Source organism: Oryzias melastigma, linkage group LG9, assembly GCF_002922805.2.
Source record: "Oryzias melastigma strain HK-1 linkage group LG9, ASM292280v2, whole genome shotgun sequence".
Classification (NCBI taxonomy): domain Eukaryota; kingdom Metazoa; phylum Chordata; class Actinopteri; order Beloniformes; family Adrianichthyidae; genus Oryzias; species Oryzias melastigma.
In genome coordinates, this window is record NC_050520.1 from 23,532,792 (window position 1) to 23,547,608 (window position 14,817).

General features: G+C 37.9%; 1 long non-coding RNA gene across 5 annotated transcripts in view; it reads right to left on the reverse strand.

The window, feature by feature from the left end:
- The window catches only part of LOC112148890, a 79,130-nt gene extending 69,197 nt beyond the window's left edge, over positions 1 to 9,933 (reverse strand). For all 5 annotated transcript variants that reach the window (XR_002919708.2, XR_004948445.1, XR_002919709.2 and 2 more), the window contains exons 1-2: positions 9,820 to 9,933; positions 9,424 to 9,626 (exon numbers count right to left, since the gene is read on the reverse strand). This is a non-coding gene — a long non-coding RNA (uncharacterized LOC112148890). The remainder of the gene's footprint in view (positions 1 to 9,423; positions 9,627 to 9,819) is intronic.
- Between the last annotated feature and the right edge of the window lie 4,884 nt (positions 9,934 to 14,817).

Consider the following 14,817-nt stretch of genomic DNA (forward strand, 5'->3'; position numbering starts at 1 on the left):
AAATAATAGGCTATGGATTTATCACAACAGGAGATTCCCACATGTTTGCATAATATTCATAACATTAATTGGCAGATAATTTGACCAAAGTTTGATGTTCCACCGGTGTTATTATATAGTATTATTATTAATATTAATAAAATCATGTTGCATTCAAGTATACTGTTACTTTGTCATCCCCCCGCAACACAAACAACTGCCATGGTGATCCAGAGCAGGATCGCCATGGCAGTTTGTCGATCCTCTTTCTGTTCCTGTCAGTGCATCCAACCCCTATTGAGCACACTCCGTAGAAAGGAGCAGATGCAACAATGCCATCAAAACTGAACTATTTCAGAGTCCTGCTAACTCTGAAGGACCCCAGTCTCCTCAGCCTCTCCTGTCACTTCTCTAGGGGCATTTTGGTGCTGCCGAGAGACAACAGCGATCACGTAAATAATGAACCCCCAGATCACTGCAGACCCAGAAGTTGGTGGAAAATGGCCCAAAAAGTAGCACTAGGCATGCCGCCGCACTTATTACAGTATATGTACAAAAATCCATCCATTAGAGGAATTTTGAGTTTTGATGAAACATCACATTAAATCAGCTGCCTAATAAATGTATTTTGACCAAAATATATGAAAATGATTATTGATTCAGTAGCAAATCTGAGTAGTATTTCTAAAACTCATCGACTGACATGAAATGTGTTCTGAATCCTTAGTGTGTAGCACCAAGCAACAATGTTGATAAGTTGGGCGTTTAAGGCCTCTGAGGACGTGACACTACCTCATCCGACAGCAAACTCGAACCGTGAAGGGCAAGGAGGATAAACTCTGATATGCTTTATCACTCCAAAGGGAAACTTCTGCATGTGCACTCTTGTGTTTATGAAAATTCATTAGGCAGTGTGGTACTCTGGTGAAATACCTAATAAGGTCTGTCACTTTTTTTCAACATTTACAAGCGGAACGGTTCAAAAATAATCTTAAATTTCACTTTTTTGTATACAGTCCAGAAGCCTCCATCTTCAGAGATGATGAAATAACAAAGTAATCCAAAAATGTGTGTTTTCAAGCAATATATTGTCATTCCTGCACGAGTTTTAAATTCAATTATCTGGAGGGAAACAATTAAACAGGCATACAAGGAGTGCCAATGCTGAAAAAAGTCTTAGCATAGACTGGACATTTTGCAGATATTACATAGAAATCACTTCCTGTCACATAATTGTTTGTAGCCCATCTATCAAGTGTATGTGTTTCCGATAGTGTTCTCTGGAATGTGAAGCTGATTTGGACCTCGGTCTGTGCCGCCATGCCTCGGTTGTCTTTGTCAGCATCTGGCCTTGGCATGAAGGGCCTGGGAGCTTTGGTCGGAGGCGCTGGCTGATGTTGACTGGCCAGTGGATGCATGGCTTAGTCGCATCAGATTGCCATCACGGGCCTGCTGTGGCCTTTGTCTGACGTCCTCAGTCCCTCATGTCCACCTCCCTTACCCCTTTTTTCATGAATAACTCCAGCCTCTTTATCCATCTGCGATTTGTTTACTGGCAAACTTGCAGCTTATTAGTCAAAATAATCACATTTATTGGTGCAAGTAATTACATATAAATATATACCTACACGTGATCCTCCTGATTGAAAGAACCGATCTGGGCGATGTGCAGGTGGGTCGCAGTTCTAATTTCACACAAGCCAAAATCTATTTATTTCCAGTTGAAATCGTTCAATTTTTTTCTTCCTGCAGAGGGAAAGCATGGACGTCCTCCATCTATTCTGCTTCAATTAGCAACAGATGCCTCCTTGCAGAGCGCTAACCCTAATTGTACGTGATGAGCAATGCTAATCGCCCTGGTGCTGCCTGACCTTGCTACAGCTGTGAGGGGGAACTTCTCCCACGGCCCCTTCACAGGCACATGCCAAACAGACACACTCCCACACACACACATGCTCACAATATCTAGAACTGAGGGCGGCTGGGGGCACCGAGGAACGGGGCTGCTTTGCTGACCGCAAATTAGTTGTTGTAATTGCATATCCATCCCAGCACCCATAATTTTGCAGGCCTGTATAGTGCAGTGAGGAGATTTTGTTTATTTTGGTGTCAAAATCATTTAAAGTCAGAATGAGGACCTCCGGCGCACATGTGGACCCCAGAGTGGTAGCCTTAAATGGCCGCACCCCTCCACTGCAAAGTGGAGTGGGGTGGAGGGGTGACAGTGGAAAGCAGCTGACGTGCTCACTGCACACATGAACACAGCCCGCAGTTAGCTCTAAAGGTCGCGTTACATCTTTTCCTCAACATTGTACCCTTTGAGCTAAACAGAACAAAATGGAATCCTCGAAGAAGAAGAGTTTCTGAAAGTGTGGCCCCCACTCTTACAGTATCTCCGACTTGCTGGAGAGGCTTAAGCGGAGCCTCCATGTGCTCCACAGTAAACTCAGGCTTCGTGTGGCTTTAGACCACCAAGCAAAGGAGTCCGTGTTAGTCTGACTGAAGAGTCAAATATTTCCTATTTACCAAAGACAATGATTTGCAGATGATGGTGCTCTCCTCAAAAATGTGCTAGCTAGCGAGAAGCCAAACAGGCACAAATCAGATTAATTAGCCTTGCAGCTTCAGAGCAGCCCTCTTGATGCTTCAGTGGTTTCGGTGAGATAAGAAATCCGTATGCCTTAGTGTAAATACAAAAAGCAAATCAAGATTAAACAACAAAGAGTAATTAGAGCGTGGGTTAATAATTTAGGCATATATTTAGATTAGGTATACTCATGAGTATCTAGAAAATAAACATTGGTTTAATCCTATCTGAATCAAAAATGCTAAATTACCTGAGTGAATTCTTTTTATCTGAGGCTTTATCTGTGATTTAATCCTCCCTTCCTCTGAACTGTAGATCCAACCAAGAGACACTTGAAGGCAGCAAGAGGAATTCTTTAAATAAAAAAAGAAATGTTAACATTTTTTATGTCAATGTACTTTTTATTTTACTTGTTCTTTCAATTGTTTTGAATGCTCCATGGGAGCTGAATGGCATTCGAGCATGACAACTCGGCTTTAAGAGGATTTCTGACGAAAGGCAGAATCTCCGGAGAAAAATATTAAAGAAAGTAAATGCAAATTATCTATAACTCACAGATTCATGGAAAAGAAATTAACAAATTAAAATAAAAAAATTACTAAAGTACAAACATAAAAATAATTTTTTGATTTATTTTTATTTATTTACTTATTTGTGTATTTCAAAGGTTTTTATTACTTAAAAATCTCTTTTTTCACTCTGTGTTGCTTCATAAACATTTATGTACCATACAGAAAAATACAAATGGCTCATCTGTCATTCTACCCTGCAGGATCGTGTCTTCGTGCCCACAGTGTGGGAGTTATTCTCCACGATTCAGTCCATTTGTGCGCAGCATAACCTAAAAGTATTTTAGCAGTTTCAATGTCTAGTTTTCAATGAGTTGCTTTCAACAAGTTGAAAAGAAAGATAATTTACATATCATATTTGTTTGTTTGCCTTTTCCTTTTTTTCTTGGCAATTTTTTCCTTTGCATTGTCTAAACATTTATATTTATTTAAATGTTTTTGTTTCTATTTTCTGTTTAAAGTTTTTTTTAAACTGTTAAATACTTGAGTTCATTCAGTAGATCAAAAAAGTTAGTAAAGATGAATGCAAAGTTATGCTCACACAAATAAAATAAATGTAAATATTTTACTTTTTACATTTTTTTAAATTAAATATTGTAATAAATGTATATGCCGTTTCTGATGTTAACCAGTTAACTTATATATAGAGAAGATGCTTCATCTAAAACAAGGGTGTGGTGGAAATATGTGATACTATTTTAACAACATTAAATCTAAATAAACTATTTAACTAAGCATATTTTGCAATTGCATTTATTTAATCTCTTCCCATAGAACAAACACATCTACATTTGTCAATTTTGTTAACACTTAGCTTGTCGTAAATGTCTTGTCTAGTTATGCCTCTTCATAGAGGATATGAAAATGTTATTTAGCCAATCACAATCAAGAAATTGTACACAGACTTTAGAAACTGTGGGGGGCTCCATATTATTGATTTTATGATAGTAACTTGCAGTCTGCTGGGAATTTTAAAAGCAGGCTGGACTTTAGACATGCCTGATCTAAATCAAGCTCCTGGTTTTGTTACATTCATTCATTCGTGCATTTCTTAATAATTTAGTCACTAATTCTGACAAGACAGACAATAATCAATTTAAAGTATGCTTTTTTGTTTGATCTTTTATTAAATTTTGCCGCAATTAGAGAAAAACAGAAAACAGAACAGAGCACCATGCTGAAATGAATCTGCAAACTTAAATTATGATTTAAAGTAAAATGATCAGTGTTGTGCAGTTTGTTTCAAAAATAGACTTCGATTACAAAGTACTTGTTACTGGAAATTATTTAAAAGGAATATCTTATTTACAACAGAATTGTCTCAGAATAGTAATTTTTAAAATTTTTTCTTTTCAAGTTTTTTTTATACTTGCAAAAGTAGAACATAAAATCTGAAATGCCTCAAAATACTGGAAGAAGGGCTACCTAGTACTACAAAATGAAACAGCTCAGTGAAAAAACAGGGCAAGGCACAGTTATTGGATGAACACTTGGGTTAATGAAGCCTCACAGTAAGTTTGGCTCAATAATTTACATTGACGTAAGTAAAAAAAGTTAAAAATGACTATAAAAATAAGGAGAAAAGCAACAAAAGATGTAATAGTGGCTTTTTTAACTACTTTTTATCTGTGTAGTTTTGTTGCTTTTACCAATTATACTTTAGCTAGTTAATACACATTACTGAGCATGTAATGAGTAAAAGTATTACTCAATATTTATTAACATTGCTTTACGCTACTTATTTACATTCAAATTGACAATAAGTAAAATTGATACAATGTTTTTGTACTCCCTACACTAAAAGTGATGTACATAAAATGTACGCTTCAGTGAAACCTGATCAGAGTTGATGTGTGTGCTGTTCAAGCTCTCTAGAGCACCACAGCTGTAAACTGTTCACTCTTTCACACATGCTGAGATTATTTTACCAAACGGGAGTCTCAACTGACCACATCCTTTGTCCACCACAAGTTAACACTACTTTGGCCACCATATGGCAAAACGAAAAGCTCAAAATTCCCTTTTTTTTCTTGGGTAAAGGCAACATATACATTTTCTGAAAAGAAAATAACATTGTGTCACAGAACTATACAAATACAATAATAAATTAATAAGAAAATCAACTTATGTCATAAATAATACTACGTTCAAAAAATGAAATGCCTTAAAAATGCAAATTTTCATCAACACTATCGTAAAAAAAAAAAAAAGAAGTGGCTTATGATTCTGTATCTCTCACAATACTTTGCTAAAAGAGATCACAGCTCAAATCACAAATTACAACATTCGAACCTACAGTGTTTAGGAAGTGTCAACTGTCAAATTAAAATGTGTTGCATTCTGTTGTAAAAAGGAATTGATTTAACTGTGCCTAATTAACTAGCATTACACTTTCCAGCTAAAAAGCCACGCTTTTTAAAATTTCCTCACTCTCACCCTCCCAGATTCAAACCCTCACCCATCTGAATAGTAATGCCTGATGACATCTCCAAGGGTGTTACCTAACAGGAGAAAAGCAAAAACAGATTGTTTGAATATCACATCTGCAAAGCTAAAAACAATGCCTAAAGGACCATAAAAGTTGTATTAGTCGAGTTCTATCATTTTAGTTGCCATTTTGACAGTCTTGTTTTTCTTTTTAATTATTATTATGTATGGACCTTTCACAAAATACTTAATCAGCTGATCAATGTATGCAAAGTTACATAACAAACTGTATATATCACCTGGCTAATAATCAACGAGAGACAACAAGTATCTGACAAACATCATTTTTGAAGATGACAAAAACAAGAAAACAAAACAGAACAGATCAATCCTCACACCACAATTCGCCAATCATCCAAGATGAAGCTATTTGGATGAGTGGAAAAGGGTTTCAAGTATACAACAGATAGTAAGTCCATATGACTTATTTTCAAGACAGCAATGGTTCATCCATCCATAGTCTTAACCCGTTTTATCCTTTAAGGGGTCACGAGGTTGTCGGAGCCTTACCCGGGAACTGATAGGCGATTGCGGGGTACACCCTGGACAGGTCACCCGTCCATCACAGCCCCACAATCAATTTACACCTCAGGACAAAGTAGAATAATCAATTCTCCTATCTAGCTTTTTTTTGGAATGTGGGAGGAAGCAGGAGAAAGCCCGTGCATGCAGGGGAAGAGAAAGGTCCCAGCAGGGACTTAAACTGGGACTAACCACTGTTCCACAGAGCAGCCCTTGAAACAATATATGGGAACAATCAACCTTGTTTCATTGTATGCAGGAAAAAAGACAAATGCATTAAGGTGAAGAACCCATCTAGACTTGGACGTGGACTGAATAAGTGAACTCTGGTCCTTTTAAAAACATGAGTCTGAGGGTGTATTCAGACTGGACACATTTGTTTCACTTGAAGTGAAACAGAGTTCATTTCCCCTGATAATCCAGAAAAAGTTTCATGTCTGAATACACCCAAACGGACGCTGGTCTGGGAACAGGACTGCCTTCTGACCTATCTTTTGAGTTGGTCTTGGTTTGTCTCTAATCAGACTGAGCTCCAGTTCGCTCTGAGTTTCCTCTGTCTGAATAGGCTCTATGATCGGAGCGGACCAACAGATCCAAAACGGCCATCGTAGCCAGTTATTACGGGATGTAACTATACTAGGAAGGAAGCTGCAGACAGAAGTGAAGAATGAGACACAGCAACTCAATGAAATGTGGTCGGATGAATGCAGGTTCATTAAAACAACTTTTAACGTGTTACACATTGCTTCTCACGATGTTTTCCCAATTACATATGTCATAAACAATTGTCTCTTCTTCATCATCTCCTCAGTAACTGTTGTGCCTGACGTTCAAAATTGGTGAGCAAAATATAAAGCTTGAATAAGTGAACTATCCTGACAAAGATTGCAAAGCTTAGGACTTCCATTATTCTTTCTGTTGTTGCTTTGCCCCACCCTTGTAATTCCTGGTGAATGTCACATGCTTTTGTTTACAAGCTTTAGTTTGAAACAGAAATTTCCAGTTAAAAGGCTTAATACAGACCAAAAAAGCAAGGTTCAGGACTAAATCTGGACCAAATTCGGCAGACTCAGTCCGGACCAAGGGACTTTTCCAGTCTGAATACACCCTGAGTCAGCATCATGCAGTTCATCAGAGAGCAAACACACCAGGACCTTCCAGCAAAAACAAGTGGAGAAAGTAATGGAGTTTAAGAAAAGACAAAAAGAAAAATGAATTCATACTACATTACAGAAAAAGCATAACTCCAGAAGACAATGGAATATGTCTTGGCAATAGTGAAGCAGGCCTTTAGGTTGTTACACAACACACACGAGAGAAGTATGAAAGCAAAACAAACCAAACCAAAAAAGTGTGTATTTCCAGCCAAAGCTGTTCTGCTGTGTGACCTTGCACTGAGCATTCCCTGTGTGATTTGCACTAAAATGTGATTTAGATCTGAATGAAAAGAAAAAATAAAAGCTTTTTTCCTTAACGTGTCCTAAAATTTCTTGTCAACTGCATTTTAGTCGATTTTTGTGCAAATTCAATATTTGTAGACTTTTGTGTAATGTTGTGCGCAATAGTTATTTAAGATCAATGTCAAATTAAAGCATGTGGCCTCTCTATACTTAAACTGATGTATGCTTCATAATATAATGTTGTGGTAACAGTTCTTTATTGGCATAAAAAGAGCTTTTATACTAAAAAAAAAAAACAATGAATGGCAAGAATTTTTCTTCCAAAGTCACAAACCAATTAATTTTTCAGAGATGAGGCTTTTGCCCCTTTTCCTATTTAATTGTTGCCTTTAAAAATTCAAGTGAAATTTTTCAAAAGCACAACTGTCAACGTGCACTTTAGGAAATGCATAATAAAAATGTGATTAAAGATTTGGGAACAACGTTCAAATGAGTAGCAATGAAAACTCAAATCGATGTTCTCAGGGTGTATTATTTGTCTTCAAAGCCTGAACTAAAAGCTAATCTGCGCCTGAATTTCAACATTAAACGGCAGTCTCATCACGTCAGCTACTGTAACCATTTCCCCAAAAGTCCCTTTGAGTTCTGCTTGTGGTATTGCCCATGCTCTAAAAATGTCAGTCACACTGAAGAGGTTAACCCCGGCCCAATAAGGGAGCTGATGGAAAATTACACAAATAGACAGACTGTATCTGATCCCAGCTCGGCATGTTGTAAGACCATCCTCTCCCAATCTTGCCTCTCTCTGTCACCTCATTAAAAATACAAAGAGGGTAAAGAAGGGCCAGTCCTGAGCAATCTCCATTAAAGCTGCCAGTGAATGCAGCAGCGTTAATGTCATTTAATGCTGTTTCATCTGAAAAGTCACATTAGAGTCAGATTCTGTAATCTGGGTTTGCCCATGCTCGTCTGTGTGATGTCATTATGCTAAACTGACCTTTATAGCCAGATTAGGAGTGGTGAAGGGAATAGAAGCAGGCTTTGGAAAAGGAATTAACAAGAAATGAAAAATGGTGTATTTAGCATATGGATGATGAAGGATTCAGCAGCATTTTCCACTTAAGTGCCATCGATTGCAAATAAGAATGAAAGTGACATGTGAAAGTGGTTTGATCGTCTCGTCCCATATCTACAAATTAATGCTCACTGGTTTCAGGAATTCCTGATATTACTTTTTTCACTATATTTGCCCCAGAAATTCTGATAAAAAGTACTTAAATTACCTAAATCAAGCCATTCTCAAGCCTTTTAGAGTAAACTATATTCATGTATGTGTAGCACCCATCCCATGTAGCTATTTATTATTCTTAATTTATTGGTGACAATACTATGGGTGGGGTCCTGGGTATTTTCTATTTAAACTTTAGTACGGTAAACAGGAGATACAAGTTAAAATTAAAGTTCCAAATTATTAAGGATTTTAGACTTACTGTAATTTTAGGTTAATAATGTTGGCAGTGCCCCCACTTAGCAGGAAAACCAAAGGGTTAATTTAGATGAAACTTCCTACTAAGAATAATTAGTTTTATAGACAACTGAATTTCTTTTTGCAAAATAAAATAAATGAATTACAACACACAGTCTTGATTAAAATATATAGAAAAAAACTTTAGTGTAAGTAATAAACAAAATTATGATTTAGCAAATGTTCACAATTCAATTACATTGATATTTCCAAAATCTCTTCCCTTTTTTTTCACATCTTATCAATTTTGTTGAAGCTGCAGGCCTGAATCGTTGCTTGGGGTCGATGTGGCCTAAAACAAAATGGCCCTTTCACTTGCAAAGCATGCAAATCAAATAAAACACGTGCACGTACTCACGAATCCTTCAACTTGGAGAGCAGTAGATGTTACAGTGGCTCCACACGTGGTTAGCAGGTCAGCACAGCCGACGCACACGAGGCAGGAACTGGAGTCAACGCGGGAGGACAGGCCCTCTTCTGGATAGCAGCCAGAATCTCTTTTGGAGTACTTCAAAGTTCACCAACCGGGTCCAAAGAGACTGGATTCCTCTGGTCCACTGTATAAAAGTGTCTTTTAGTCTCCCAAAAAAAAATTTACGTTCCAGGTCTTACATACTTAACATATTAAAGCTTGTTCCAAAAATTAGCTTCATTGCTAGCGCGCTAATGCTAATCACAATTAGGGTACATTCTCTGAGTCAAATTTATGTTTTACACACATCGCAGCAATCTCAGACATGTAGTACTTACATGTACGGTGCTTTACACAAACAAAGCAAGTAGACTCAGCATCAACTTATTTTAGTTTAAAGAAAAAAATTGGTCAGCGTGGATCGGCTTCCTACTCCTTCGCTCGTCTCCCTGTTCTGCCTGCATGTGAGACCTGGGGTTTTCTAAGCTAACACCTTCTCGCTCCTGATTGGATAGAGGAATCACTTCATCCAATAAGCATCCAGAACCGAAAGATTGACATTAACAAGTTAGTTAAAAAGAAAATACATTTGCAATGAAATTGCAAATCAAACAAACTTGATAATGAAACAAGATTTCATAGAAAATAAAATTAAATTAAACAGTTTAAATAATGTTAACAAATGTTTCTCCTTTTTTTCTTTTGAAAATAACATTTATAAATCTTTCAAATTTGACATTTTAATGAACAATAACTTATTTAACCATTTCAGATTATTTTTAGCAATGATGTCTGCTTAGTAATGCTCACCTTTCAAAATTATGGATTACTTTTGATTGATTGTTTTACAATACTTAGTCTGAAAGTTAATTTTTAGACAAGGCTACATATCATCATATATTACCGTTCTCACCCTTAGTGAAAACTGAGTTATACATGACTCATTTCCCTATCTAAAAAACTGGTAACATCAACCCCGAAGCTCATGAGTTCAGATTCACCACAAGATCTTGTTTTGTAATGTTGCTGTGTAGAGCTGCTAAAAAGGAGGCTCAGTGAGTTGTGCTGCCAACTTTCAGTTGGGGGTTTAAGTGGAAAACAAAAGTAGGATGTTGAAATACTAGTTTGCTTATAAATTATTAATTAAAGGGGCCATACCATGATTTTCTTAAGTCTTTCAGAGTAAACTATATCCATATAAATGATCATATACTACCTTTGGAATGCTAAAAAACAAATTATTTATGAAATATTAGTTATTTTTGCAGACTCTTTTTATGGCCGGAAGTAAAACGACTCGATCTCTGAGGCACCCCCTTTCACTCCCTGAGCGTGCCACCCACTTCATGATGCCATCCTAAAGCCAGCGTTTCACACATGAAAAAATGGAGGAAAGAATAAATAAAATAATGATGTAGGCCTACATACAGTGCAGCTCGGGCGTTTATCCCCAAAATGTGGTACAGACAGGGTGGTGATGGCTAATAAGTTTATTTTGCAATGAAATTTGGTCAAAAATGCAAACAACAACACCAAATAAACATTTCAGGATTTCTTGAAATGATGACATATAATCTCTGTATCAAAAATTCTCTTTGCTTTCATGCAGATCCTTTTACCTTTCTGCCATTACTCAAAAATTCCACGTTTAAAACATTTCCACCAATTTGTCGCTCACTTTTTCCACCAGGAAATAGTCTGCTCCCTTTGTCCTGCCGTCTTCCCAAAATTACCGTCTGCTTGGATACATCTAGGATCAATCTCAACAAGTCATGGGGTTTTCTCACCAGCCGATATGCATTTGCTCCTAAGCCATTGGACGAAGTTTGAACGCTAAACCGAAAGAGCTTTTCTTGGCCAGCTGCACAAACTCACAACACAAGTGTTTGTGTTAGCCTGGGGGCGGAGCAGACTCTTCCTGAAAGGGGCTGTCTCACGTTGCGTTGTGATGTCAGCACGTAAGGATCGCCTCGTTTCTGTGGGTATGGAAGGGGCTGTTGCTGAGAGTGCAGGTTTTTAGAGGATTACTTGGAAATGAGTGAAGGAATCAAAATACCGCTTTGGGGTTCTTTATTGGGCAGAATAACCAATATAGTACACTTAAAATCTAAAAAAGTTGTTTTTTCATGGTATGGCCCCTTTAAATATAATCTTGGCAGCATTTTAAATCAATAAAAGTATCGCAATGTCACTCAATCAATGTTTTCTTACACCCCAAAAGCACAAAAGTTGATTTTGTATGATCTAGGCCCTTTAAAAACATTTCTAATCCCTATTGGGTTTTAAATATGTTGTCTTTTTTGCATTTATCTGCTCTGCTAAACAAATGAACGTTTCCCAATTCTTCCTGGCCTCTCTGCAGAACAACTGCTGGTGACTCATGTGACCGTTTTGGAGGTTCTGGGTGGAATTTTGAGGGAAGGCCAAGCCAGCAGCTATTCAGAGTAGGTGCCATCGAGGAGAGAGTTTTTCGCACAAACCTCAAACATGTCATCACAGTTCCACGCTGGATTAAAATATTTACACTATGCTTGCGGACAAATGCGCAGAGTCAGAAATAAAAGGACCTTCCTGAGCAAAAGTGACAGAGAGGGAATGAGTTGAATTTAGTACTCTTACAAACTGAGATGACATGCTAATAGTTTAAGTTGTTTCAGATGGTAAAAAGCTTGCTCCTCATTGGTTTGGATTCTGAGTGGATTTCAGCCCTGCACTTCATCAGAATTCGTTTAAACCTGATTTAAAATGTGGCGTGTAAGCCTCTAACCTGTGGTTAGTAATAAGAAAATGTTTCGCTCTGCGGAAATGTAGCTTTGAGAGAATTAACTAAAACGGGGGCTCTGTTTCCGACTATAATAAAGTGGTAAGCAGTGTTGAATTGTGGGTATTCCTACATAAGTGTTTCCATCCTATAATAGAAAAAACAAAAAAAACACACCTTCCTTTGAGAAGTACACATATGACAAAGAAACTGTTCACAGATCTTCAGTGTACACACAACAGGGACAGAGTGTGTTTTCACACAGTCCTGTGATTTTGCTTTTAGCTCACCAGAGAGCAGAGAAATATAAGAAATGAGGTTTGAAAAAGTAAAAAAAAGAGACTTTACAGAAGCACAACAAAAAAGGCTGTATTTGGCAAATCAGCTGATCTTTGCCATGCAACCTAACATAACTAAACCAACTGCATTTTTTTCCATTGTTAAATCTTTTCCAGTGGCTTTTTAATTAAGATTATACCGTTTTTGGCAAAAATTAAAAATCTTATTTCATTTGTTTAAGGAGCATTTTCTACAGAGCGACAGAAATGCTCATCTAGGTTGTGGGTGGAACTGTTTGACCAGAACTTAGCTTTGCTAATTTTCCCATCAGGCTTTTGCCTACACCCTTTCCTACTATAGCGACAAGCACCTTAAGCCAAAGCAAGCAAAAACAAAACAAAAAAAACCCAGCAAGATATCCAGCCATAGAGTTTTGAGTCAGATGAAAGCTCTGACGGAAGAAAGAAGGTGTAGATAGATCCAGACAACGTAGAGAAGTTTGAAATGGTCTACAGCCAATCAAGATGCAGAATACAATGCACTGAAAAAATAAAAACATGCAAAATTACACTAAAACTCCTCAAAACTGGAAAGGTGAACTGTATTATAGTGAGAGGTCACTGCCTTGCATTTTATGTGATTCTGAAATTCAGGAGTATTAAGGAACATAAGAACATAAGTACATATAAAGTATTTCTATCTTTGTATCAAACTCTAAAAGTGCAGCTTTTGTATAGCCAGCAAAACCTCTGCAACCCGCATGACTCATTCTGAATGTTTGTTGTTATTTCAGGACACAGATTGTCTGCAAGATCTGAGGATTGTGAGAACTCAGAAGTAGGTCAAACTGTGCGGAACATAAGGAGTGATTTTTGTGCCTCAAACATGAGAACAGAACGTACACTTTTGAAAATCACACTTTCCTAACAAAATGTGGGAACATCAAAGATTTGCCAATGTAAACCGGTCTTTGGATCGCCGCTGCTCTAGTAGTAGAGTTAACTGAGTTAAATCGCATTGCTACAGATTTTCTTTGGTTGAACTGGAGCTTTGGAGAGTGGCCCATTGAGTTGCAGCACTGCTGCTAACTTCTGGCATCAATTTTGATGGTGATATAAATATAAAAAAAAGCTTTTTGGATGCTTTTATTTTTTATTCCTGCCAACAGTGCTAGGCTGTATGCAAGACGTTTCATTAAATAAGTTTGAATATGGTCTGCATTTGGTAAGCGTGGCCTAACTTGGGATGCTACTGATTAACAATGCATTTTAACTGATTATTTTTTGGTCCAAGTCTTGGGGAAAAAAAAGAGTTTAAGTTGAAAGCTACTGAAGAGCTCCTGACATACTCGCACAGTTCTTTACATTGAGGCAATGAAAGCAAACGTAGTCTCTCCCACTGATGAGCTTGTATTCCTCTTACTCTTTCTTTTCCTGTCGTTATCACAGTGTCATGTCATTATCATAATTATAATCACGGCACGCTCTTCTGGGGAGAAAGTAATTGATGGCTCAGTCAAACGTCTTTAAGGCAAAGGCATTTGCCTTGTTATTGCTCCGGCAAAATTACTAGGTGAGCATGTTTGAGGGAAGTTACCGGGGTGTCATGTCAGCACTAAGCTGTGACCACCGGTTGCTGGAGGATATGCCGGCGCGAGAGATGAGGGCACCTTTGATTGCAGCTCACAAAGTGCAAAACGCATCCAGACGGCTGGAAGAAACAGAACAGCAAAGCAATATCCTGCAGACGGGAGAAAACAGATCCAGCCAAGTCTGTTTTCTTTTGCTTCACCCTGTGGGACTCTGCTGAAATGAGTGCAGAGTTGTTTCAGCGCATGGTAAATGGACCGCCGCCTTCCTCCTGCAGAGCCACCACGCTTCACTATAACGGCCAATCTCCTCTTCAAGTGGGCCTGTCTCGCCTGAAGCTGGACCAAGAATCAGGCAGTATTGATGCACGTTTGTTTCCAACTATCATGTGTGCATCAGCGACGAATTCCTCTATGTTTGACATTCTGAAGGTATAGAGAAACAACACGTTAAGCAGTTAAGACAGGCAGGTAAATGCTCTATCAGATTCCAAAGCTTCGACACAACAAGACGTTGCACAGCGTGAGTCACAGTTCATTTTGTCACGCTAAGCCTGGATGTTCCCTGTCAGTCTGTCTGTCTTCACACGCAGTAGGAATACCCAGAAAGAAAAATGTATATTATGCTCCTCTTTTTAACCCCTTTTTTCCTTTCATTGCTTGTCAGTGACGGTGCCTGTGAAGTCAACAGCACCGTCTCAGAGAAAG